This window comes from Mesoplodon mirus (assembly GCF_964341445.2).
Source record: "Mesoplodon mirus genome assembly, chromosome: 3".
NCBI classification, from domain to species: Eukaryota; Metazoa; Chordata; class Mammalia; order Artiodactyla; family Ziphiidae; genus Mesoplodon; species Mesoplodon mirus.
This window is the reverse complement of record NC_138978.1, coordinates 179,681,017-179,707,654: the sequence shown is the minus strand read 5'-3', so window position 1 is coordinate 179,707,654 and position 26,638 is coordinate 179,681,017.

The following is a 26,638-nucleotide window of genomic DNA, read 5'->3' as shown; positions in this document are numbered from 1 at the left end:
GATGTGGTTGTCCACAGTCTGAATGTGGAATGGGGTTGTGGTGGATTTGGAAGTGTGCCCCTCCAATCCCCCTTCAGTGAGGGATTTCCTGCCCCAGTTGCTGAAAGTGCTGTAAGCAGATAGCCTTCAACTGTCAGCCTCAGGTATTGCCTTTGCTGCAGAGAGCCACCGCACCAGGGTCACACTTTTGTCCATGTGGTCCACATCCAATGATCGATCCATGCAAGAATACAGAGGCCTGGCCATCTCAGCCCAACTTAGGACAGCCCCTGTGGTCCCCACTCGCTGGCTGTTCATGCCCAGATGGAATCCCCTCTCCTTGAATGACTCACTTCTAACAAACAGAATATGGCAAAGTGATGGGATGTCACATCTGTGACAAACTTACAAAGACTATGACTGCCATATTGCTAGCTCTCTCTCTCTCTCTCTCTCTCTCTCTCTCTCTATTCTTGGAACCCTCTCTTGCCCTTTATCCTGCTCACTCTCTTGTGAGATGCTCTATGCAGAGGCCCACAAAGAACAGAGCAGGACTTTTACCAGTAGCTTGTGATGAACTAATAGCCCAGGAGAAACTGCATCCAGCCAACAAATACATGAGTAGGCTTGGAAGCAGATTCTCCCGAGCCAAGATTTCACATGAGACCACAGCCCCAGCTGACAACCTGACTGCAACCTTGTGAGAGCTCCTGAAGCAGAAAATCCAGTTAAGCCACGCCCAGATCCCTGACCCACAGAGGCTGTGAGATAAGCTTTGGATTCAATGTTACTGAAAAATAAATAACTAATACAAGGGCTTCCCTGGTGGCGCAGTGGTTGAGAGTCCACCTGCCAATGCAGGGGACGCGGATTCGTGCCCTGGTCCAGGAAGATCCCACATGCCGCGGAGTGGCTGGGCCCATGAACCATGGGTGCTGAGCCTGAGCGTCCAGAGCCTGTGCTCCGCAACGGGAGAGGCCACAACAGTGAGAGGTCTGCGTACCGCAAAAGAAAATAAATAAATAAAATAAAATAAATAATAAATAATACAACCCTGAGGAGGTATTCTAGCTCCAAAGCTCCCCACAGGGTCAGCTGAGGCTACTACTGGACCTTCATTAAAGTAAGACATCTTCCTCTAGCCCCCTAATATTCTCCCTTTCCCCTCCCTTCCATGGATGTTGATGATGATGCCAAGAGCATTCCTTAATAAACATCCTGTAAGTTAAACTCTCTCTCTGACTCTGCTTCCTGGAGTCCCCAGCTTGTGACAGGGCTCAGCCAAAAAACATCTTATGGAATAACTTCAGCCTCCAAATGCAATTCTGGTTTAGTAGTATTTAGTAACTTCCCTAAAGAATACATGATTCCATTCAATTCGATACATATTTATCAAGTACAAAAGTGTTAATAGGCTGGATTCCCTCTCTGGAGAGTCTAAAGACAGGGATCAGAAGTGAAAGGATTAATAATGCTGGATAGTTTCTAGGCACTTAGTACGATGATTCGTCAGCCTTATAAAGCACTTAGCAAGACCGTTGCGGAGTTAATATATACACTTTCAACGCAGAATGGCACAGAGCAAAAACATAGACTCAGGCACCAAAGAGCTGGTTTCTAGTCCAAGACCTGCCACTTTCTAGCTGTGAGAGCTCAGGCAAGTGTCTTACCTCTCTGGGCCACAGTTTACTTATCTGCAAAATGGTGATAAATGATACCTGACTTGTCTACCTGAGATTGATGGGAGAATCAAGCAAGATCACTCATGTGACAGTATTTTATGAACTCGGAGATATGACATAAAGTGGTTTCGATGACACAATGATAGTGATGATGGATGGATCAATCCATTGATTGATTGATAACGTCCTTCCTCCCCAGACCTAGCACAGTCCTCATTGTCATATTCATCTTCTGTGAAGAGGAGAATCACGATTAGACTTTTGTGAAACAGATTTACTCCTCACAGGATGTTCTTTCTATAAATGAGTTTTAGGTAATAATCCTGCACTGAACTTTCATAGCAGGAAGAGACTAGATTCCAGAATTCCCCACTTTTCCAAGGCCCAGTCAAGAGTCAATGGGAAGTTTGATGCCGTGTCCTCTTGGCTAAAGGTCAATGTCTGTGAGCAACTAGTAAGTTCAGGCGTATGTGTATCTCTCTTTCCCGTGCTAAATTTTCAATTAAAAGGACTTGTCATTAGAACCATTAGCTTTGAAAATTGGTTTGCTGAGCCTGACTCCCTGGCTTGATCGGCAATATTTTGCAAATTTAAATGTAATTTTCAGAATTGCAAGTGTACTTTTATTTCCTGAGGTCTGTACAGAAGACCAATGTCCTTGTTCTAGGAAAGAGTCACAGGCACTATAAAGTTTCTTTTTTTTTTCTTACTTGTTCTCACCACAAAAAATAAATGATAATTATGTGTCATGACAAAGGTATTGGCTAACACTACAATGGCAATCATACTGCAATATATAAATTTATCAGATCAACACGTTGTACACCCCAAACTTACACAATGTTGTATGTCAGTTATATCTCAGTAAAATAGATATATGATAGATTGATAGGTAGATGGATAAATAATCAACAAACAACTTAAGCCCTGGGACCCATGACTGTACCTCATATGGAAAAGAAAACTATGTTGCAGAGGTGATCAAGTTAAGGGTCTTGAGATGGGGAGACTGCCCTGCCAGTATTATCCAAGTGGGCCTTAAATATAATCGCATGTGTCATATAAGAGCAAGGCCGCAGATTTGACACAGACATACAGAGAAGAAGACAGTGTGACCATGCACAGAGGCTGAGATTGGAGTGATGCAGCCATGAGCCAAGGAAGGTCCCAGCCACCCAGCTGGACGAGGCAAGGAATGGTTCCTCCCCTAGAATCTCCTGAGGGGACACAGCTCAGCCAACACCTCGATTTCACTTGAACTACACTGATTTCAGACCTCTGGCTTCTGGTACTGTGAGAGAGTAAATTTCTGTTGTTATCAAGTTGTGGCCATTTGTTACAGCAGCCACGGGAAACTCATACATTGATGTTAGGAATCAATAATTCCAGGGTAATTGGAAAGATGTGCAATTATAAAAATCAAAGGAATTAAATATACTGTACATACTACTATTAAAATTAAGTTAAAACTATCAATATGAACTCTTGGATTCTTAAATAAGATATTGCATTGACTCTAAGAGTTACCTTTTTGGTTAGTTTTTTATTGAAGTGTAATTAACATATAGCATTGTGTTAGTTTCCAACGTACAACATAATGATTCAATGTTTGTCTACACTGTGAAATGATCACCGCAAGATGTCTAGTCAACATCTGTCACCTTACATGGAGTTGACCCTTGAACAATACAGGGGTTAGGGACGTCAACCCCCCCCCCACAGTCTAAAATCTGTGCATAATTTTGCAGTCGGCCCTCTCCTCCACAGCCATGGTTCCACAACCCTGAATTCAACCAACCATGTACTGTCTAGTACTGTAATATGTATTTAGTGAAAAAATTTGTGTATAGGTGGACCCTTGCAGTTCAAACCCATGTTGTTCAATGGTCAACTGTAGTTACAAAAATTTTTTCTTGTGACAAGAACTTTTAAGATGTATTCTCTTAGCCACTTTTCAAGCTGCAGTACAGTGCTATTAGGTATAGTCACCATGCTGTACATTACATTTTATGTGTTTTTACTTATTTATTTTATTTTTTAAGTTAATTTTTATTGGGGTAGAGTTGCTTTACAATGTTGTGTTAGTTTCTTCTGTACAGCAAAGTCAATCAGTTATACATATAAACATATCCCCTCTTTTTTGGATTTCCTTCCCATTTAGGTCACCACAGAGCACTGAGTAGAGTTCCCTGTGCTATACAGTAGGTTCTCATTAGTTATCTATTTTATACATAGTAGTGTATATATGTCAATCCCAATTTCCCAATTCATCCCACCATCCACCCACCCTTTGGTGTCCATAAGTTTGTCCTCTACATCTGCGTCTCTGTTTCTGCTTTGTGAATAAGTTCATCTGTACCATTTTTCTGGATTCCACATAGAAGCAATATTATATGATATTTATTTTTCTCTTTCTGACTTACTTCACTCTGTATGACAGTCTCCAGGTCCATCCACGTCTCTGCAGATGGCACAATTTCGTTCCCTTTATGGCTGAGTAATATTCCATTGTATATATATACCATATCTTCTTTATCCATTCCCCTGTTGATGGACATTTTGGTTGCTTCCATGTCCTGGCTATTGTAAATAGTGTTACACTGTTTGTGGGAATGTAAATTGGTACAGCCACTATGGAGAGCAGTATGGAGGTTCCTTAAAAAACTGAAAATAGAACTACCATATGACCCAACAATCCCACTCCTGGGCATATACCCAGAGAAAACTATAGTTCAAAAAGATATGGGGCTTCCCTGGTGGCGCAGTGGTTGAGAGTCCGCCTGACGGTGCAGGGGACACGGGTTCATGCCCCGGTCTGGGAGGATCCCACATGCCGCGGAGAGGCTGGGCCCATGAGTCATGGCCGCTAAGCCTGCACGTCCGGAGCCTGTGCTCCACAACGGGAGAGGCCACAACAGTGAGAGGCCTGCGTACAGAAAAAAAAAAAAAAAAAAAAAAAAGATACATGCACCCCGGTGTTCATTTACTTATTTATTTTATATAAAGTACCTGATTATTCTTCCTTTAACAGATATATTAACCCTAAAGACTAATGCAACTCTTTCTCATTCCTCTGACAGAGTAGAGTGTTAGGGGACAAGAGGTAGGCTGGTCCTGGTTGTTCAGTTCCTTGGGGTCCAGGGTGGAGCCCATGGAGGGCGGGAGGGGGTCACAAAGGTGAGACCAGTGAGGAGAGTCATGTGCCGTGTCCTGCAGGAGAGCCGGAGCCAAACTGGAAATGGATGTCAGACCAAGCTGTCAACCCTGAGGATTTAGCCAGCAATAGAATAAAGACAATGGGCCAAAAAGGGACATCGAGCAATGAGAATATGTCCCAGTGTCACTATCTATGGGACCATCTTATCAATTGCTAGCATCCATTTGACAATGGGCACCAGGATCACCTAAGTGAATTAGGACGATGTAATACTTTGTGAGTTGCATGACTCCAGAAATCTGCTCATCTAAATATTTTAAAATACCTTGTTTAAAATGTGCTTCTCTACTCTTTAATATGGAATCAAAAAGGTACAGTGTGGGACTAGCAATTATCTAATCAATCTCCCTGCCTATAGGCAGTCTTCATTTATTCCAAGCAGACAAAGGTCTATCCTCAAGAAGTCTGAAGAAGACAAACTCACAGCTTCCCCAGGTAATTTTCCTATAAATTTAATTATGTTTACCAAAAGAAACTTCTCCTCCTGGGATTGTGCTTCCCAGTTCTAAAATCACCAAGCCCATATTTGCCTTCCCTCCTCCATTTTTTCTTGATCTCTGCTATATTTTCCTAATGACCCCATTCTCATGTAGCTTTTCTAACACACCAAATTTGCTTTTTATTTCCAATGGCATCAAAATAGATATTACACACTTAAAAATGTATGTGACAGAGACTATGTAAACAGCCAAGTCTAAACTTGACTTGTTTATCAGGCAGGAAGACAGAAGCTCCCTGGCACCTAACTCAGGACATGTGCACAATTAGAACCAAGAGGTGCACTGTACTCAGTCCAGCTGGACACATGCCATGACTTAAGCCAAGAAAGTGCGCATTGGAGCCCCATCCAGACCTGTAACACACGAGCTCTTACAAGGAGGCTCAGCACTAATCTCCCCTTCCAGCAGGTCACAGTCCTTATGCCAAGCATTCCAATGACACTCCTTTTCTGAGCCCTTCCTCAAAGAAGGAGCTAGGGATACTGCCAAGAATCACAGCTTCCATCTGAAAAATGGATCCCAGAGGCATGTGTGCACTGATACCAGGGTTGGGTCTTATGGTGCTAAACTTCCAGACTCTATTTAGAGGAAGGGAAGCTGCTTCCAGCTTCCCAGTCACCTTCCTGTCTCCCCAGTACTCTCTCCCCACAAACACACACACACATATAAGGTCACGGACAAATGTCTATTAGCCTCCTGGAGGAAGTGTGACACTGCAAGACTACAGAGGTTCCACTTGTATTTTGAATTGTTTAATTAGGGCAAGAATTTGTTAAAAGTGTAGCATACACATACACATATGACATATCCCTGGCAGGCATTCCCTCTGTTGCACAGATTCATTTATCCAACAGAGCGCTGGTATCCTTAAGAATAGAAGTAGTTGTGGCATCAGTACTAATAGCTAATAGCTACCATTTATTAACTGCCTCCTATGTATTAGATATTGCTCTGAGTGCTTCACATCCATAATTTCCAATCATCACGTTCACGCTTTGACTTGAGTTTTTGCTTCTTCTTCTACTGATGCCGAAATGGAGGCTCAGAGAAGCTTAGACACATGATCAAAGTCACACTGCTCACCAGCAGAGACAGAGCCAGGATGCAGGTCCAGCTCCATTCTGGTCCAATGCCTGGGCTCTTCACACTGTGCCACAACCAACCCCTTCTCACAGTGAGAACGAGGTGGAAAAAGGAATGTGGGTTCCAAGTCCAACCTGTCTGTTAACTAAATCTCGTTAGATGTAATTTATGACCCCAGTACTTGGTTGAAATACAGTTGGCCTCTTTTATGACTTTTTTTTCCCTTGCAGACATATTGATTCTCTTCTCTGAGTGTTTTTCTCTTTATTAGTCTACTTTTAGCATGAGAATATTTGCACATATAAATAACACCCCCTCATTTGCATCTTACCAAGACACAAGTCAAAATGCTCTTGGGTATATTATCCATCTCCCACTGTAAGTTCTCCTCTGCTTTGCCAGTTCCACGTTTTCTTTTTCTTTTTCCTTTTTCCAATTCAGCCATGTAGGATAAATAATACACTTGTTCTACAATTGAAAATTAATCTGAAAACAAAGGGCTAAGTCGTACAGTATGTAAGGAGGACAGGTCCTGGGGAACATTTCATCTCTCTCCTTATATTAAATGGTTTCACCAGATGTTATGAATGTGAGGATATAAACTTTAGCCCCCAGAAGTCTGAGTTAATAAAAAAGTTAATAAAAAAAATTTTAATTAAAAATAAATAAGGGCTACTGTTAGTGGGGAAAATTGCCAAGCTATAGACTATATTATTTAATAATAGGCTCTACACCTCCAGATTATCATTAATTTTATGAACCTAGGCACTTTATAAAACATTGATCTAGTTAACATTCTTCTTCTCTCTACCTGAAACAATCACACTCTCTTCCCTGCCCTACTTTTCCCTCCCCTGGCTAATTTCACTCATCCTTTGGGGCTCATGTTACCTATCACTTTCCCAAGAAGTCTATAGACTCCCCAGGTCTGGGTTAGAAGACCTGCCTATGGACCCACAAAGCACTGTATTCTCCCCCCATTATAGCCCTTTAAGTCCTCACTCACAGTCCTTTCCACTCTTACTCCTCACCAAATCCTAGATGGTATCCATGAAGATAAACCACCCACGTGATGATACATCCAGCAATGTGATCTTGAAGTTCATGGATCTCCCTAACTGCTCATTTACTCCACTGCATTTGGACCACCCATCCTCATGGCCACACCTGGTTTTGTCATCACCCAAAAATCTTGAACTCCAATATTCTACTCTCTGGCCATTCGGCTAGCCTTTAAGTTCCCATAGTTTCTCATTCCTACTACACTTACTCCCTGGCCTCACAGAGTATTCTAGTCTCTTGGCTTCTCAAACTTTTGCAGTCAGCAGAACTTTTCCTTCCCATCCAAGTCTACATCCCTGAATAGGTTGCCTGAACTATCCTGTCTTCTAACCTTGATTACCTTGCATTGTTATCTGTCTACCACATTACTTAGGAATATCCCAACCCTTAGTCAACCCTCCAATCCTCCCTCTCCATCCTTGTATCCACCAGCTGCACCACTGACAAAAATCAGGCAGCTCTCAGGGTTGGTTCCACTACATATTCATGGCTTCAAGATTCATCTGAGCTCTAGCACAACCAGCAAACCTTTGACTTGTCCTTGGTCAGTCCTTTCTTCCATTCTCTGCAATAATTATTCCAAATGTTTACCATTCTCTTTCTATCCCTTAGATTTCTTTCTTTCAGTGGATGATCTTACCTCATTCTTTATCAGTGAAACTGAGGTTATGAAGTGTGATCTTCCTCATCTTTTCTCACAATTATCTGTTAATTTATTTACACCCACATCAGTTTTGATTCCTTCCCTCCAACCTCAGAAGATGTGCTATCCTTCCACCTAGGACCTTGCTCTTATCTCCCTGGACATGGTCTCCTCCAGAAACCTCCATAACTTACCCCCCCTTCCATGAAGAACATGAAAGAAACAAAAAGCAGCTTACCAGCCTTCAAATAATTTAAAATCTGCTTAGGAAGACAAGGTGGAGAGACAGTGGGCCAAATAATAAAGCAGATGAGTAAAATCCTCAGCCTAGTATTGTCTCAAGAATCTACTACCCAATCATAAAAAGTCAATACTGAAAAGGACTACAAGGTCATCAGATGCCTCTGTTCCAGGCAGGCATCCAACTAAATGGACCAAGAAAGATAGTTGTCTCATCGCCCATTAAAATCCTCCAGAGATGGAAATTCCAACAAGTTTCCATTCCAAATTGGCAGTTGAACTTCCCCCAGGAGCATTCAGAAGAGATGTATTTTGACGGTGAGCCAAACCTTTCAATTGTCTCCTATTTCTTAAAATGCCTCCTTCAAAAAGACCACAAGGCAATCAACTAAAATTACTTTCTGGAAATGAATAATGTGAAACTCTGGGAAAGTACAGTCAGCCCCAGGACTATCAGAGTTACAATAGATAAATTTCTTCTTGGAGGACTTGAAGATAACTTACAAGAGTAGGGTGATCTTTGCCTGGTAGCTGAGAGTAACCATATCTGGAGAGTGAGACATACACACACGCACACACACACGCACACACACACACACACACACAGCTTACTTTGCCCCAGCCAGAATCTCTGATGTCCTTCTCTCCCTTCCTCTGCTTTTTCATTTCTCCCTGGGAGGTTCAGTCCAAAGCCCTGATATTTGCCCAGCCTGCTTGATGGAAGTCATCCAACCCTGTGCAGTGACTGATAAAGGCCTTGTAACAAAGTCATTAATCCTGGACAGTCAGCCAAACCCAATGCAACAATCACAAGGCTGATGCTCTCTATCAGCCATGGAGTAACTCCACTTTTCCTCTAGCCTACAGCATCAGAGATGTGAGACACAGCGAGACACTGGAACCTAAGAGCGAGGACCACTGCACAGGGGCAGCCAGAATCCCCCAAAGAAGATTCCTGCCAGTGAATGTGAGACCGTCTGTAATAGTCATTAGTAAAATAAAGCCATGTTTTAAAGTTCCTGCTTATACGATTTAGCCAAACTTTATGTCCAAGATATATAGCCCCCAGATTTTCCACTCCTAAAATAGTTTTCCTTCTTGGAAGGATTTAGTCACTGAAATACGTGAAAAAGGCTTGAAGTTATTGGGAAACAGTGTGGTGGTACGTATTAAAGGGCAGGGAACCCAATTAAGAACAGGACTGAGAACCTGGACCTGTCTCCACCACTAATGTACGTACAACAGTGACCAAGTTGGAGTTCTCTGTATCCGTGACCACAAAATAAAGAAAAATTAGAGAACTAGGAACACAATGCAGGTAACTAGAAGTAAATTATATATTATATATATATATATATATATATACACACACACATATATATAATTCATATATATGTGAATATATATACATATATATCCATGACATTATTACTGCTGCATATTTATAAAATGGACCTTACTTTTAATAAAAAGAACTAAATAATTTGCTGACTTAATTTATTCATTTCAAATCATCTGCTCCTTCCATCAACTTTGAGAAGCATCATGGCACGAAAGAAAAGAGTACTATATGGGGAGTCATCTAAATTCATTTCACCAGTGAGAAATCCAAGACCCAGAGAAATTAGATGACTTATCCAAGATCTCACAGCTTTTAAATGGTCAAGTCCAAATTCCAGCCCAGGTCTTCTGATTCCAAAATATGGTTCATTCTCTACAAAATGAAAATGCTGCAGGTTCTGCACAACTTATCACTGAAACTTACCAGTTATTGCCCCTCCTAGAATATTCTTCCAAATTACAACACCACATGGATCTTGCTGAGCAAACTCTATATCAAATTTAAAGCCTCCCTGACTTTAAATCTCTACCTGTTTTAACAGGTTCAGTGCCTCCAGTCTCAGTATTAAATATATGGAATTCTGTACGATTTTTCGGTTTGTATGACAGCTATTCAAAAAGAACAGGGCTCAGAGGAATTGCTGGTACAACAAGTGTAGTTTGGGATTTTGCAAGGAGCTCAGTACCCTATTAGAAATGTGTATTTGGCATTCCCTATGACTGTTTTGCTATAGTCTTTAAGAAAAAAAGGCCACTTTTCTAGACTATAATGGTCAAAAAGTTCTCCATGGAAAGAGTTTTAAACAAAATAATTTTGTGCAGATATAGATCACCAACTTACATGAAGTTCTTTGGAATATAATTACCTATTAAAAAGAATGGATTAAAGCAGTGTTGTCCAATACAAATATAATGCAAGTAATTTCATATCTTCTGGTAGCCACAATTTTAAAAAGTAAAAGGAAATAGGTGAAATTAATTTTAATAATATATGTTATTTAAATTCAGGGTATCCAAAATATTATCATTTCAACATGTAATCAACAAAAAAAATTATTAACAAGATAGTTTACATTCTTTTTATTTTCATTCTAAGTCCTGAAAATCTGGATTAGCCACATTTCAAGTGCTCAACACCCACACGTGGCTAGTGACTACTGTATGGAACAGAGCAAGGTTAGAGAAATCTATTCATTCAAGGGGATGCTCATGGTGTGTTTTTAGGGGGGAAGTGTAAGGTAGAGGATATTAGGTAGTAAGAGTTCATGTTTAAGGGGAAAAAGGAACCTACACATATCAGGTGTATTTATGTAGGCTTGGATGAGTATGAAGAAAGATGTTAAAGAGTATATACCTCAGGCTTTTAACACTGGTTATTTCATGAGAATCCTATTTGAATGGGCTGGGTGGTAGATAGAATATTACTAGCTATTTTACATACATCTTTGTATTGTTTCACACATTACAATGAGTCTGTATTAATTTTTTACTTTGTCGTCAATCTACCAAATAGATTGGCAAAAGTTGGGGGGCAATGTGTTTAAGAAGAGGAGAATTTTAGTTGATATAGCAATCAGAGCACAAGCTTTCAGAAAGAAAGTAAATTAAAGAAATTTTATATTTAACTCAACACACTTAATGACAAAAACAAATCTGTTTGGAGATGATGTAGAAAAATAATAAGTTGTTGCTTGAATTTTAGAATCAAAGAATATTGGAGAATCAGAAGTCAACTCCTCCTCCTGCCCCATCAAAGAAATTCTTCCACCTCAGCTTGAAAGGAAAACATTTGGTATCTTACCAGATATAGACAGCACTAAAAGGTTACTCCTTTGCCAGGAATCCCATTCCAAACCAACTGCCTTCCTAACCCAAGTTTCTCTTCACATTTCAAATGAAAACACCAGAATTTAACAAGTCAGTTAATAGCAGGAAGAAGTAAAAAGACATTGCTCCAGTCAGACCAAGGCCAAAGGCTACGTTGAGAAATGGGTAGTGGACAGCAGGGTATCAATATAGTTCTGAAGGTAGATGAGGATCACCAAGCCCAAACCCATCCCAGCAGAGAGGGGCCAGGAAACGGCTAGAGAAAGGAGCTCAAGGAGGGCTCAGAGTAGATCCTCAAGATCACCCTCACCACCACCCCTCGACACATCTTCCTATTCCTGTAATTCATCAAATTATGGCTTAATCTTTTCACACTGCAAAGTAAAATGGAAAATTGTGTCAATAAAATGCTGACAAAATTATGGCCTAAAACATATACCTGGATGATTCAGAGAAATTAATTGGAAACAAGAGTTGGCTAAATAACTGGTTCTCCATTCCACTGAGGTTAGGAAAGCAGGCCCCTTAAAAACAAGATAGACTGGAAGCCTTAAACTTCTAAAAAGTAAAATCTTAATAATAAAAAACAGATAGCATGACAACTCTTTTCCCATTCAGCTGAAATTATTTTCCATAGTCCTTTCCTGAAGATTACTCTCCATGTCCTGCTGTAATCAACATAAGAGACTTCCACTTACAAATCAACTCATCCATGAGCCATATCAAATGATGAGCTAATGCCTTTTGCTCTGGCAGACTCTCTTACTAACATGTGAAAGAGACTCCCACAATAATGACTCAATACCAGAGTTCTGAAAAGAATAAATCAGCAGACACTGGTGACTTTTTTAAAAAGTCAGCTGTGGGACTTCCCTGGTGGTGCAGTGGTTAAGAATCCACCTGCCAATGCAAGGGACACAGGTTCGAGCCCTGGTCCAGGAAGATCCCACGTGCCATGGAGCAACTAAGCCTGTGCACCACGACTACTAAGCCTGTGCTCTAGAGCCCACAAGCCACAACTACTGAGCCCGTGTGCCCCAACTACTGAAGCCCGCACGCCTAGAGCCCGTGCTCCACAACAAGAGAAGCCACCACAATGAGAAGCCCGCACACCGCAATGAAGACCCAACGAAACCAAAAATAAATAAATAATTTTTTTTTTAACTCCCTAAACCAACCACTTGAGAGTAAAGGGCAGTCTGGGACATCCATCATACTGAAATAAATGCAATACCACCCCATGCCGGCATGGTGTGAGGCACAAGGAGAGGGGAACACTAAGGGCCTCTGCCCTCAAAGAGCTTCAGTTCAACCAGAGCCCTCAGATGGATGAACATGGAAAGTCAGCTCTAGCAATCCCTGAAATAGACCAAGTGACAAGTGGGGTTGGCTGGGGACAGTCTCAGTGTGTTGTCCCACTATAAAGATTAACGGTCTTCCTTCCCACGCCCCCCCAAAAAAAAGCTCCCTCTGATTAAATAAATAAATAAATAAATAAATAAATTTTTTAAAAGTCAGCTGTATGGAATCAAGGTCTAAGGAAAGGAAGCAAGGAAAGAGGAGTCAGACAGAGGACATATGGATAAAGCATGATGGGTGGAAATGAGTAGTGAGACATGTAACAGAGCTTCAGTTTGCTATTTGCAGTTAATCATAGCTCTCTGATGCTATAAGTCCCTCTTCCAGAAAAAAAAAAATAAGACGGCAGAGTGGGAAGACCCTGAATTTACCTTCTCCCACAGACACCAAAATTACAACTACTTACAGAGCAACTATTTATGAGAATGTCCTAATGATTAGCAGAAAAGAGTTCCCACAACTAAAGACACAGAAAAGGAACCAGAACAAGATTAGTAAGGGGGCAAAGATGAAGTATAGTCAGGACCCACACCCCAGGTCAGTGACTTACAAATGGGAGGAATATCACAATCATACATGTCCTCCCCAAGAAGCTAGGGGTCTGAGCCTCACATTCGGCTCCCCATCCTGAGGTCTCCAATTAGGAAAATGAACCCCCAGAATGTCTGGCTTTGAAGGTCAGCAGGGCCTGCATGTGGACAACCAGAGGGCTATAGGAAACAGAGACATCACTCTTAAGGGTGCACACAAAATCTCACACACTCCAAGGCCAGTGCAGAAGCAGTAGTTTGAAAGGAGCCTGGGTCAGACCCACTTGCTGATCTTGGACAACCTCCTGGTGAGGCAGATGGCAACTGGGACACCCCCACAAAAGTCAGCCCTGCCACAAAAGAAGGTCCCACACAGCCTACATAGGAGGCACTCCTAGAGCATATTGTTCTAGTGACCAAGGGGAGCATGCTGCTGGGCCCCGTAGGGCATCTTCTACACAAAGCCACTTCTCCAAAATCAGGAAATGTAACCGACTGACCAAATACATAGAAATAAAAAGAGAATTAGGCAAAGTGAGAAGACAGAGGAATATTTTCCAAAGTAATGAAACATAACCTCAGAAAAAGAACAAAACAAAGTGGAGCTAAGCAAACGACCTGATAAAGAGTTCAAGGTAATAATTATAAAGATGTTCAACAGACTCATGAGAAGAATGGATGAGTGATAATTTCAAAAAAGTTATAAAATATAAAGAAGACCAAATAGCTCCGAGGAATACAATAACTGAAATAAAAAAATACACTAGAAGGAATCAACAGTAGATTAGATGAGGTAGAGGAATGGCTCAGCAATCTGGAAGACAGAGAAGTGGAAATCACGCAAGCTGAACTGAATAAAAAGAAAAAAGTATTTTAAAAAATGAGGATAGTTTACAAGAATTCACATTATAGGGGTTCCAGAAGGAAGAGAGAGAGAGAAAGGAGCAGGGAACATATTTGAAGAAATATTACGTGAAAATTTCTCTAACCTGGGGAAGGGAACAGACACACAGGTCCAAGAAGCAAAGAGAGTCCCAAACAAGATGAACCCAAAGAGGTCTACACCAAGACACATTATAATTAAAACGGCAAAAAATTTAAGATAAAGAAAAATATCTTAAAAGCATCAAGAGAAAAATAACTAGTTCCATATAAGGCAAATACCATAAGATACTCAGCTGACTTTTTAGCAGAAACTTTGCAGGCCAGAAGTAAGTGCACAATGTATACAAATGATGAAAGGAAAAAACAACCAATGGACAGATCAGTCAGGCAGAAAATCAATAAGGAAATACTAGCTTTAAATGACACCTTAGACCAGAGAGACTTAACTGATATATAAAGAGATTTCCATCTGAAAGCAGCAAAATGCACATTCTTTTCAAGGGCACATGGAACATTCTCCAGTATAGATTACATGCTAGGCCACAAAACAAGCTTTGGTAAGTTTAAGAAAATTGAAATCATAGTAAGCATCTTTTCCAACCACAAAGCTATGAGACGAAATCAACTACAAGAACTGCAAAAAACTCAAACATGTGGAGGTTAAACAACCGATGAGTCATTGAAGAAATCAAAGAGAAAATCAAAACATACCTGGAGAAAAACAAAAATGAAAACACAATTATCCAAAAATGGCAAAAGCTGTTCTGAGAAGTTTATAGTGATACATGCTTACCTGAGGAAACAAGAAAAATCTCAAATAAACAACCTAACCTTACAACTAAAGGAGCTAGAAAAAGAACAAGCAAAACCTAAGGTTGATAGAAGGAAAGAAATCAAAAAGATCAGAGAAGAAATAAGTGAAATAGAGACTAAAAAAATATATAGAAAAGGTCAGTGCAACTAATAGCTTGTTCTCTGAAAAGATAAACAAAACCTTTAGCCAAACTCATCAAGAAAAAAGAGAGAGGGTCCAAATCGATAAAATCAGAAATTAAAAAAGGAAAAGTTACTACTGACACCACAGAAATACAAAGGATCATAAGAGGTTACTATGAAAAATTATATGCCAATAAAATGGACATTTATATGCCAATAAAATGGACAATTATTTGCCAATAAAGTGGACGAAGAAATGAACAAATTCCCAGAAATGTATAATCTCCCAAGACTGAATCAGGAAGAAACAGAAAATATGAACAGACCAGCTGCCAGTAATGAAATTGAATCAGTAACTTTAAAACTCCCAACAAATAAAGGTCCAGAACCAGATGGTTTCACAGGTGAATTCTACCATTTAGAGAAGCGTTAACACCTATCCTGCTCAAACTATTCCAGAAAACTGCAGAGGAAGGAAAGCTACTGAATTCATTGCATAGGGTTAGCATAGAATCACCCTGATATCAAAACAAGACAAAGATATCACAAAAAAAGAAAATTACAGACAAATATCACTGATGAACAGATGCAAAAATCTTCAACAAAATATTAGCAATCCGAATCCAACAATACATTAAAAGGATCATACACCATGATCAAGTGGGATTTATCCCAGGATTTTTCAATATCTGCAAGTCAATCAATGTGATATGCCACATTAACAAACTGAAGAATAAAAACCATATGATCATCTCAATAGATGCAGAAAAAGCTTTTGACAAAATTCAACATCCATACATGATTTTAAAAACTCTCAAGAAAGTGGGTGTAGAGGGCACATACCTCAGCATAATAAAGGCCATATATGACAAGCTCACAATTAGCATCATACTTAATGGTGAAAAGCTGAGAGCATTTCCTCTAGGGTAAGGAATAAGACAAGGATGCACACTCTCACCACTTTTCTTCAACATAAAATTGGAAGTCCTAGCCACAGCAATCAGACAAGTAAAAGAGATAAAAGGAATCCAAATTGGAAAGGAAGAAGTAAAACTGTCATTATTTGCAGATGACCTGATACTATACATAGAAAATCTTAAAGATGCCACAAAAAAATACTATTAGAGCTCATCAATGAATTCAGTAAAGTTTCAGGACACAAAATTAATATACAGAAATCTGTTGCATTTCTATATACTAATAACAAACTATCAGAAAGAGAAATTAAGAAAACAATCCTATTTACCATTGCATCAAAAAGAACAAAATACCTAGGAATAAATCTACCTAAGGAGGTAAAAGACCTGTACTCAGGAAACTGTAAGACACTGATGAAAGAAACTGAAAGTGACACAAACAGATGGAAAGATATACTATGTTCATGGATTGGAAGAATTAATACTTTTTTTTCAATATTTATTTATTTAGGCTGCCCTGGGTCTTAGTTGCAGCCTGCAGGATCTTCATTGCAGCATGCTAACTCTTAGTTGTGGCATGCATGCGGGATATAGTTCACTGACCAGGGATCAAACCCAGGCCCCATGCACTGGGAGCATGGAGTTTTACCCACTGGGTCACCAGGGAAGTCCCAAATTAATATTTTTTAAATGACCATACTACCTAAGGCAACCTACAGATTCAGTGCAAGCCCTATCAATTTCAAAATGTGTATGGTAAAACAAAAGACTCTGAATAGCCAAAACAATCTTGAGGAAAAAAGAACAGAGCTGGAGGAACTATGCTCCCTGACTTCAGACTATACTACAAAACTACAATACTCAAAACGGTATGGTACTGGCATAAAAACAGGCACATAGATCAATGGAACAAAATAAAGAACCCAGAAATAAACCCAGGCACACAATTAATGGTCAATTAATCTACAACAAAGGAGGCAAGAATATACAATGGGGAAAAGACAGTCTCTTCAATAAGTGGTGCTCGGAAAACTGGACAGCAACGTGTAAAAGAATTAAACTGGACTACTTTCTCATATTATATACAAAAATAAACCCAAATTGATTAAAGTTCTTTAAATGTAAGACCTGAAACCATAAAATCCTAGAAGAAAATATAGGCAGTACACTCTGACATTGGTCTTAGCAATATTTTGGGGGAGTCTCCTCAGTCAAGAAAAATAAAAGCAAAAATAAGCAAATGAGACTACATCAAATGAAAAAGCCTTTGCACAATGAAGGAAACTATTAACAAAACCAAAAGGCAGCCTACTGAATAAGAGAATAGTATTTTATTCTTTTAGATGCAATTGTAAATGGAGTTGTTTTATTAATTTCTCTTTCTGACAGTTTGAATAGATATTTGCAAATGATACACCTGATAAGGGGTTAATATCCAAAATATACAAAGAACTCATACAACTCAACATCAAAAAAAATAAACAATCCAATCAAAAAATGGGCAGAGGAGCTGAATAGACATTTTTCCAAAGAAGGCATACAGGCACATGAAAAGATGCTCAACGTCACTAATCATCAGGGAAATGCAAACCAAAACCACAGGATGTCACCTCCACACACCTGTCAGAATAGCTACAATCAAAAAGACAACAAATAACGAGTGTTGGCGAGGATGTGGCAAAAAGGGAACCCTCATGCACTGTTGGTGGGAATGTAAGTTGTTGCAGTCTTTATGGAAAGCAGTATGGAGGGTCCTCAAAAAATTAAAAATACAATCCAGCAATTCCACTTCTGGGTATTTGAAGAAAACAGAAACACTATTTTAAAAAGATATATGCACCACTATGATTGTTGCAGCATTATTTATAATAGCCAAGATGTGGAAGTAATCTAAATGTCCACAGAGAGATGAGTGGATAAAGAAGGTGTGGTATATATATATATATATGGAATATCATTCAGCCATTTAAAAAATAATGAAATCTTACCATTTGCAACAACATGAATGGATCTAAAGGATATTATACTAAGTGAAATAAGTCAGAGAAAGTAAGTACCATATGATCTCACTTATATGTGAAATCTAGAAAACAAAACAAGCAAAAAGAAAGAAAACAGACTCATAGATACATAGAACAAATGGGTGGTCGCCAGAGGGGAGTGGGGGTTGGGCAGGAGGGGGGAATAAGTGAAGGGGATTAAGAGGTATAAACCTCCAGTCATAAAATAAGCAAGCCATGGAGATGTAATATACAGCATAAGGAATATGGTCAATAATATTGTAATAACTTTGTATGGGGACAGATAGTACCAGACTTATCGTGGTGATCATTTCATAATGTATGAAAATGTCAAATCACTATGTAGTACACCTGAAACTAACATAATATTGTATGTCAACTATTTTGATAAAGAGACAGGCAGAGAGAGAGAAGTTCAAGAGAGTGTGCAAATAAAAACATTCTAGATATATATTGCTTAGGGAAAAAGCATTGTCATTGTCTTTTGGAGTCTCGTGACCATCTCTTCCAGTGACTCCCTCTGGTAGCATTTGAGGTATTTTAAGACTTCCATGATGTCAAAACTTGATGGTAATGTGATTTATTCCAAATATCCTTTGATTCCCCTAATAGTTCATTATGAATCCATCATGTATTAACTTGTCCAAAGTCTTGGACTTTTCTGTAATCTTAATCTGTGATATGTTTTAGAGAATAAAAGTTCCATATAATAGAGTCAATGAAGGCTTTGCTTGTGTTTGTCCTTAAACTGTTTCTCTCAGGCTTTAAGGGTTGCCTCTAAATTCTGTTACTGTGAAATTTACCATCAAGTCCATGTTTGTGCTATGCTTGTTCCCTTATAGTTTTCTTAACTTCTAGTGTTCCACCCTCAACCTGTACATACAGGACAGCCAGAAAAACAGACAGATTGGAATGTTATTATTTCTGCCTGGAAGGGTTTCACAGTGGATGATTTTCTACCAGAAAAAAAAAAAAAACTTTAAAAGCCTTAGCCTCACATTAAGTCCCCACTTTACATCAAGGTATGAGGTCTATATGGAACTTCCAGGAAAGAATATAAATAGAAAAGTGGCAACAAGAAACATGGCACCTATTTGACAAATTGTTTGCTAGACTAAGAGCTTTAATCACTGGTCCCTAGCTCTTTATCTTCTTACCTCCTACCTATCCTCTGGTTTAAGATGCAGTATCACTTCCCCCAGAAAGCCTCCATGACCCACCAGGTCCAGGTTGTAAGCTCTCAAGGGCCCCTATAACACCTTCTCACTTGCCATTTCATCATTATATTTTAGTTGCCTTTTATTTATCTGTACCATGTTCCCTGAACCAGACCATAACTCCCATGGCAGTCTTGGTTTCAGACATTATGCCCAGTGCCCATCACAGTGTCCCCAGACAGTGCAATAAATAGATGAGAAATGCATGGATGAGCCATTTTATCATAAATAACAAACTTTTTGACTGTATTAACAAAACAATGTAATGTGCATCCTTAAAACTTTATAAGCCATGTGTGACCAGGTCCCATATGAAGCCTCCAGCACACTATCCACTCCCCTTACAGCAGGGCTCAACACCTCAATATACCCCAAAAATTGATTAAAATTCATAATTCATTAATAAAAATGAATACTTTATTGAAGAGTTCAGGGGAAGACAGGAATAAGGTTTACATTCTCATACCATAAGGAAATTTTTCTTTAAAATCCCCTGTATATTTTTCTATTCTTTCCCATGAAGTTCTCCTAATAGCCACATCGCCCATATTCTCTTCTCACGGTCCCCTTTCCAGCCTCAGAAGCCCCCTGGACACAGCCCCCTTCCTCTCTCAGCCCTTCCTCAGCTTCTGTCTATCTCCATGCTTTAGGTAGCAAAGATTCATTCCAACTTGCATTTGCCCCATCATCACCCAGCCCAACAAATAAATGCTTCACCTTGGGATCCACCCTCATGAGAAAGCTGAACTATATATCAAAATTACGTAAGCTTTCCCTGAGACCTACTTATAGACTGCAAGTTCATAGAGGGTAGAGATCATGTCCACTTAACCAGCCAGACCAATTCCACAACCAATCTACCTTCTTGGCCTCCAATCCTGAAAGATTTGACAAAAAGATCTTTCCTTTTATTCTGTGTATTCTGTGATCATCACCTGTCCACTCAGAAGTGGGAGGGGACAGGGGTTTCAGCAGAAATTGTTTTTAAATACATTTCAAGAACCTTGAAATACCTCTTACCAAGTGGGCATCAAATACTTTGAAAACTAATCATCTCAGTCAAGGTTCAATCAGAAAAGCAGAAACAGTAGGAGCTTATATTAAGAGATTCATTACAAGAAATTACCTACGCAGCTGTGGGCACTGGCTGAGCACACCGATATCCCTAAGGCAGTGAGTCAGGAAAGAAAGATCTCAGTGTTACCAAACTCAGGTCGGACTGCTCACCGCTAAAAAATCAATATTCGAGAGAGAGACAAATGTTGGTAGAAAGGAAAGTTGCTTTTAATCAGAATGCCAGCAATCTGGGGAGATGGTGGACTCAGTGTCCCCCAAAAACCATCTCTGAAGATTCTGCTCAGCCATGAAAGTTTTTAAAGGGAAAAAGGGAAGTAATCTCAATCATTGAGATAGGAGGTCAGAGTCATTACCATGCCCCACTGTGTGCAGGCTTGTGTGCAGGCTTGTGTGCAGGCTTGTTGACGCCTTGTATCTTCCTCTAGATATTATCTTGTTCACACAGTTTAGTCACACAGTTTGGGAGATTACTGAAGGGGAAGCTAGGGAAGATATCTAGTCATCTGTTAATCACTTATTCTTCATTTCCACTTACTTGATCTATGGAGAGAACCAACACCTTAGGCAAGGTATTGTGTGATCAAAAGATTTGAAAGGTGTGCTTGGGCCAGAGATGAGTGAAGCATGGGGGGGAGGGGGGGGCCTGGTTAAAGGTTAGTGACAAGACCAAAGGGGTCTCCCGCAGAGAGCTCTTTCCTGCCAAAAGCTGCTTACGTGGGGATGGAACTCACAGGCACAGACTCAAGATGTCATCCAAAAGCAGAATTCCTCTTCCCCTTGGGAAGCCGCTGCCCTGCTTTTAAGGCCTTCTACCTGATTCAATCATGTCCCCCGCCAGGTGATCCAGCATAATGTCTCTTAGTTAAAGTCACCCCCTTGGGGGCGACATGATAGATAATTATGTCTGCAAAATGCCACCACAGCAAGACCTAGATTAGTGTTTGTTGAATAACTGGGGACTGTAGCCTACATAAGTTGACACATCAAAGAAGCCATCACACCACAGTAAACACAATAAGAAGAAGAAGATGCACCTGTGGATCATTCCATGCCACACACTTCACCTATGTTATCTCTTTTACTTGTCACAATCACTCAATGTGACATCACTATCTCATTTTACACAAACTCTTCAGGATGACGATTAGGGTTAAAACGCCATTGGGAAGGCAGCAGCTTGTACAACACTCTGATCCATCTTAGAGTTATTAGCCAACTGCTCTCTATCAGTACAGACAGGAACATGAAGGGTGGAGAGGAAATTCCTCCTCCAGCATCTAGCGGAGAACGTGGCAAAAGGCTCCTGGTTGGTGCCCCCATATCCCATCCACCAGGGCCCACCTCCCACTTCCTCATTCAGGGACTGCTCATCAAGGGACTTCAGGGGCCAAAGACTTAGTACAGAGATTTAATGCAGACCAGGGTTTCTCGGCTGCAGCATTACTGACATTTGGGGCTGAAGAATTCTTTGCTGAGGTGCTGTCCAGGGCATAGATAGGACATTTAGCAGCCTCCCTGGCCTCTGCCCACTAGCTGCCAGTAGCAACCCCCCTTCTCTAGTTGTGACAACCAAAAATGTCTTCAGATGATGCCAAGTGTCCCTGGAGATGGGGAGGAGGGAGAGCAAAATCCGGCTGAGAACCACTGGTGTAGACCGAGAGTTCACACAGATGACACCTAGGAGGAAAGTGTGGAGGCTACAACGTGATCGCTCCAGAATAGAGGCCAGCGGTCTCTCTCCAGGAACGCACCCATGATTCGGGCATACAGTGTACTCTCACCTTCAGGCATACTCTGCTCCCTCAGCTACCTGTCCTCTTTGCCTGGATAATTTCCAATTGTCTTTCAGACTCTCTGAGCACCTCAAGTCTGGGAAAGGTGCCCCTCCCATGTGTCCCCCACAGAGGCATTCACTGCCTGGTCTCCTGGCCTGTCTCCCCCACTAGATGTACGTTCCATTCCAGTACTAGCTGTGTCTTACTCAGCACTCCATCACCTGTGCCTATCACAGTGCCTGAGACTGGTGCTCAATTAACACTCTTGTTTTGATAATACTAAAATCTAAATTTTATTAACTTTTTACCCCGTGCCAGGCACTGTGTTAAGAAAGAATGAAAGGGTAACTTGTTAATGAGGAATGGATGAATGACTATTGAATGGGAAACCTAATATAAGCTACATGTTTTCCATCATGGTCAAAATTATACTAATTTTCTCAATACTGAGCAGATTCCTAAATATGCAATGCAAAGACTAACAATTTGTAAAGGATTTGTACCCTATTGTGATATTGTGATTATAATAAATATATATTTGGGTCATCCTTCAGGGTTCCTGGCTCAGCTCCCAAAACCCTTGGAATTTCCTGAACAATAAGAGAAATGGGATCACTTTTTGTTATAATATTTTGTCCTTTGTCTTCATTTCCTGAAATCCCTTCAGAGCCCTCAAGGTGAAATGGGTATCATGTTATCAGCCCCTTTCCACCACAACTGAGTTCATGTCAATGAGGGGACTTTTGGAAATCACCTCAGAATGGGGGCTGGTTGCCAGGGGAACCAACCTGAATAGATGGTTGGAATTTTTAGTCCCAACCCCTGATTTCTGGGGAAGCAGGGGGGCTGGATGTTGAATCAGTCACCAGTGGCCAATAATTTAATCCATCATGCCAATGTAATGAATCCTCCATAAAAACCCCCAAAAAGGACAAATTTTGAAGAGCTTCCAGGTTAGTGAACCAGAACGATTCCATGTGCCATTGTGTTGGGACCCAAATTCCGTTAGGACAGAAGCTCCTTTGCTCGGGAACTCACCCTATGTATCTCTTCACCTGGCTGTTGATTCCTATCCTTTACTATCCTTTGTATTAAACCAGAAATCAAGTGAGTTCACTGGTTTCCTGAGTTTTGTGAGCCCCTCTAGCAAATTAATTGAACCCAACGAAGGGGTTGTGGGCACCTCTGATCTATAGCCAGTCGGTCAGAAGCACAAATGACAACCCGGACTTACAATTGGCATCTGAAGTGGGGGGCAGTCTTATGGGACTGAACCCTGAGCCTGAGGGATCTGACACTATCTCCATGTAGATAGTGTCAGAATGGAGTTGAACTGTAGGTCACCCAGCTGGTGTCTGGGAACTGCTTGATGGTGTGGAGAAAAAAGCTCCTACATTGTAATCGTTCCCAGAATTGAACCTATGAAATACATCTTACATTAAAACTTCAGTGAACATAGTTTGTCCATCCATAATAATATGGGGGGGGGTGTATTTAAGGTATTTCCATCTTTCAGAGACATAAGTAGGAATATCAATTATCACATTTCACTCATGGGGGATGAGTCGCTTGATATTCAGTTCTTGTTGCTAGAACACCAGATAAACAGCCTTTTCTGAGGCATAGACTAAGTTTCTACACAAACTTAGTCATTTTTGAACCTGTTAACCATAATAAAAGGATCACCAATTTTCCCTTCCCCCAAAAGGTAGTTACCATGGGCCTAAAGAGACATTTCTATTCTGTACTTAGCCTAGATTTTACACAAGGGACTAACATGTTGTATTATTTGAGCCCAATCCATCAACACTAATGAGCCTCGTGCACTTTATGGTTCCTCCTCTCCATCATAGGCTATTATCAGTGACCTATGTATCCTCCTCTTTCCAGAGCTGCCCGGGGGCTCAGCCACATAACTCGGGCATAACTGCCTCATAGTCTTGCAAGCAGCCCTGCATGTTTGTGCAGATGGCCGTGCTGAGAATCAATTCATCAGATGGCCCCAAAGAGCTCTGTGCAATTAAGGATATGCAATCTGGAAAAGCCCCAAGCCCAGACAGTGTACCCAGTGCTCTCCATTCAGGCCTTCCAGTGATCATTGGCTCAGCCCTGTTCCTCCAGTGGTGAGAGGAGTGACCTAGAAGGAGAGGGACAGGCATGCTCCTGTGCAGTGCTCGGTGACCGTTCTGAAATTACAGAAGGAGAGCAGTTGGAGAAGTAACCTCAAATAAATATTCATGAGAAGAAAATCAATTATCCACCTTATGTGCCACCTGCCCTACCAACCCAACTTAGCCCACACCTGTGGGAAGCAGAAGGGGGCATATACACAAATCACGGCTTCCCCTCGAAGGCACTCGCAGAGTCCAAGGGTCCAATGCCAAACCAGGAATTTTGGCACACCTGACCTGAAAAGATGGAATTTTGTGTGTGTGACCTTTAAAACAGGAACCAAAGCCATAGAAAGATGGCATGGGGTAATGGAAAAAGCAAAGCTTTCCGGGTCAGACTGGCCTGGGCTCAAATCTCAGCATTAACCCTTCTTAACTCCAGCCGCTTAGTACCGATTTGCTGGACAGGTTACCCAGACTCTGAGCCTCACCATCCTCACCTGCACAGTAGGGAGAGACACCTACCTGTGTCGGGAGCTGGGAGACAGGGCAGAGGGACTGAGATAACAAATATGAAGCATCCAAGCGTGGCTGAAATGAACAACTATTAGTTCCTCTTGTCCCCAAGGATACCATGTCATGGGGGAGAGACTCGATTTGCCAGTGTCAAAACCATTAACACTGATTGTCTAGTGGTGGATGAAGGTATGCGATTCCTAGAAGTTGATTGACTCCCCACAGGACTTTTTAAGGACTTGACATATTTAAAGGATTTGGTATTAATATAAAATATTTCTTGACTATTTTTCAGTTGTTTTAAATAATGTAGCTCATTGCATAAATTCTTTATTTCTGCATCCAGAGCTATGACAAGGACAAGGCCACCAGGGTTTACCCAGCATTAAAACATTTAGAACACCTCAAAATAATAAATTGTGTTTTCAAAAGTGTTTTACAAAATGGCATAAATGAATGGAACCAGAGAGTCGAGGTCAAGAGCAAAGACCCCCATTCGCCCAGGGGCCCCTTCTGAGCTCAGGCACTTGTAGTCCCATGTTCACACCCCACCCTCCTCCACACCACGCCTAGTGGGAGGCAAAGGATGGTCTCCATTGCCCCCAAGCTGATATTCCCTGGCAGTACGCTATCCCCAACCTCATGAAGCCATCCGAAAGCAGACGCTGGCTTCCTACAATGAAAATTCCAGCTCTCAACATCATTCCAAGTGGGTGGGGTAGGAGAGATGACAGTTAAATGGGGGGAACCCTATGAAGAAGACGATTTATATTCTAACTGCTTATGATTTGCGTCCAGGCTGTACCCTTTTTTGCTTTGTTTTTTGTTTGTTTTCCCAGTTTGTTCATCTGAGTGTGTGTTTGAAAAACCAGGGAATAGAAGGAGGAAGAGAAAGGATTTGGGTGATTGATTACTCCACCCGATAAACACCCTGGGCTCATGATTCAGTGATGCCAAGAGAGAATCGAATTATTCTAATTCTGGGCTGTGGAGCCACTTTCCTTTGCCAAAGCAGAATAGGGAGCAAGTCGTTGGAGGCACCTGGACCCCTTCCTGCCTTTCAGACAACCAGGTGGCCATCGCTGCTACCTCCAAGCAGAGACAGATGTCAACCACCAGAGCCTCTGTAACCTGGAATTCTGCTTTTACATCGAAATTTCTCACCCTCCTCACAGGGAGGGGGACCAAAGTTTGACTCAGCGTTGCAAGCTGGCTTCACCCATGTGACACACCTGCCCTCTCCCCGCCTGTCCACAACATTCACACCTCCCACTGATGGCCGTGACTGCCCCTCAGCTCCCGGACCCACCCAATTCCCCCAAATAGAGATGGACAGTTTGCAAGAGAAAAGGCAGCAAACAAGAGACCTCTCGTGCAGTGTCACCACCTCTCCTACACTGAGGGGAGAAACGCACACTCGCCAGCCCATCATCAGAAGCCTGAAGTATCTACATTAGGACCTCAGCCTTTGAACCCATGAAACCTCATGCTTGAGGGTGGGAACAGAATGGAGGTTTTCCCCTCAAACCTGGAGTTGTGCAGAGTGGGGCAGCCCGGAAGAGGAGGGGGAGGGAAGGAGGAGAAAAAGAAAAAGGTTGGGGGCTTCCCTGGTGGCGCAGTGGTTGAGAGTCCGCCTGCCGATGCAGGGGACACGGGTTCGTGCCCCGGTCCGGGAAGATCCTACATGCCGCAGAGCGGCTGGGCCCGTGAGCCACGGCTG